Below are 2,760 nucleotides of genomic sequence, written 5' to 3' on the forward strand. Positions count from 1 at the left end.
TGGCGGAATTATTTTTTTGAATTTTTTTTAAATTGCCGCCAGAAATCCGTCGGAAAAAGTTTAATTTAAAAAAATGAATTTTCTAAAAACATTTCCGACGGATTTCCGGCGAAATATTAAAAAAAATAAAAAAATACTTCTGCTGGAAATCCGCCGGAAATATTTTTAGAAAATTCATTTTTTTTTCAAAGATCAATTAATTTTAAAAGGTTAATTAAGAATTCCGCCGGAAATCCGCCGGAAATCCGCCGGAAATCCACCGGAAGTACAATCAGTTTAATATTTCCGGCGGGTTTCCGGCGGAAGTCAATAAAAGTTGACTTTTTTTGAAGGCCGAAGGAAATCCGCAGGAAAATTATCGGCGGAAAAGTTCCGCCGGAAATGGCGCAGGAAACGCCCAGTTTTCTAGTAGTATGTTGGTTGTATTCAAGAATACAATTTTAATTTTAAACGTAAATTATTTGGTTCTTACTATGTAACCGGTTCCATATCAGTATTCAGATCCGGCCGATTGTGCAACCGGATAATGTCACCTATGATGATCACTAATAGATTGTTTTATAAGACCAAACATATGTGTTTTATATTTAAAAGTGTTACAATAAGTTTATCAAACATATGTGGTTGCTAGATAATATACAATATAATTTGACCAATAATTTGATTATCTACAACTCAAACCGGTCAGGAACCGTCTCCAAGGATACTAATGTGGGAGATATTTGTTGCCTCACTCGGTAGATGAGGCTAACAAATATATATGTCTGCTTTGTATTTGACAAAGTTCATTATGCCCTTTTACCAATTGAATTACACCGAACCGAATGCTAGGCTCAAACACTACTAGAAAACTGGTCATTTCCGGCGGACGGAATTCGCCGGTAATTTACCGGCGGATTTCCAGCGGACACCAAAAAAGTCAACATTTCGTTGACTACCACCTATTTCCTCCGGATTTCCCGCGGATTTCATAAGTACGTACTTTAATCTTGAATTTACATCTAATTACAACACTTTACCAGCGGATAATTAAATATTTTCTTTAAAAAAAAAAAGAATTAACAATTTCCGTCAGATCCGGCGGACAATTAAATATATTTTTTAAAAATTTTAACCATTTCCGGCGGATAATTAAATATTAAAAAAAAAAGAATTAACAATTTTCGGCGGATTTCCGACGGACAATTAAATATTTTTTAAATCTTTTTACCAATTTCCGGCGGATAATTAAATATTTTCTTTAAAAAAAAGAATTAACAATTTCCGGCGGATTTCCGGCGGACAATTAAATATATTTTTTAAAAATTTTAACCATTTCCGGCGGATAATTAAATATTTTAAAAAAAATAATTAACAATTTCCGGCGGATTTCTGGCGGACAATTAAATATGTTTTACCAATTTCCAACGGATTTCCGGCGGATAATTAAATATTTTTTTAAATTTTTTTACCAATTTCCGGCTGATTTCCGGCGGATAATTAAATAATTTTTTTAAAAACGGAAAATTATTTGAAAAAATCATTTTAACTTTAATGGACCATATTGGGCTTTAATGGAACGTATTGGTTTTTAATTGAACGTATTGGGCTTTAATGGAACGTATTGCACATTAATGGATCGTATTGGGTTTTAATGGATCGTATTGGGCTTTAATGAACCGTATTGGGCTTTAATGAACCGTATCATGCTTTCATGAACCGTATTCGATTTTAATGAAACGTATTGGGCTTAATGGAAGTATTGAGCTTTAATGGAACGTATTGGGCTTTGATGGAACGATTGGGCTTTAATGGAAGTTTTGGGCTTTAATGGAACGTATTGGGCTTTAATGAATCGTATTGGTCTTTAATGAACCGTATTGGGCTTTCATGAACCGTATTGGGTTTTAATGGATCGTATTGGTCTTTAGTGGAACGTATTTGGCTTTAATGGACCGTATTGAGTTTTGATGGAATGATTGGGCTTTAAAGAAAGTATTGGGCTTTAATGGAACGTATTGGGCTTTAATGGATCGTATTAGGTTTTAATGAACCGTATTTGGCTTTGATGAACTGTATTGGGCTTTGATGAATCGTATTTGGGTTTTAATGGACTGTATTGGGCTTTAATGGACTGTATTGGACGTTAATGAACCATATTGGGATTTAATGTTCAATAATATTGCATATTTTAAAAAAATATAATAATTTTAATAATTAAAAAATATAAAAAATTTAATAATTATATTTTAGTAGTAATAATAATAATAATAATAATAATAATAATAAATTTAATTTATTTTTTAAAAAGAATTAAAATAAACCAACGGGAGACAAAAATTCAAAATTTTCAATTGAACAGGGTATTTTCAGAAAATTTAAAATTTAGGAAAAAATTTCCGACCGATTTGTCCGCCGGTAATCCGCCGGAAAAGAAACACAGATAAAACCCTACCTCTCTTCTTTAGACAGCCGCCTGTGTGTGTCTCTCCCAAACCAAAACCAATTTTCGCCCAAACACGAAATTACCCTAACCTAAACCAGCGACCAGCCGCCGCCTCCTTCCTTCTTTCGGCAACCGCTCTTTCCGCCGGCCTCCTTCCGCCTCTTCCCGCCGGCCTCCTTCCGCCTCTTCCCGCCGGCCACCGGTAAGTATAGATCTCTCTCTCTCTCTCTATTTATATATATATATATATATTTCTGTATGTATGTATTTTCGTATATATATATATTTATTGCCGTTTATATATGTATGAATGTGTATATGTATGATGTATATAT

This window comes from Cynara cardunculus, unplaced genomic scaffold (genome assembly GCF_001531365.2).
Source record: "Cynara cardunculus var. scolymus isolate 2C unplaced genomic scaffold, CcrdV1 Un_Scaffold_2951, whole genome shotgun sequence".
In the NCBI taxonomy this organism is placed as follows: Eukaryota; Viridiplantae; Streptophyta; class Magnoliopsida; order Asterales; family Asteraceae; genus Cynara; species Cynara cardunculus.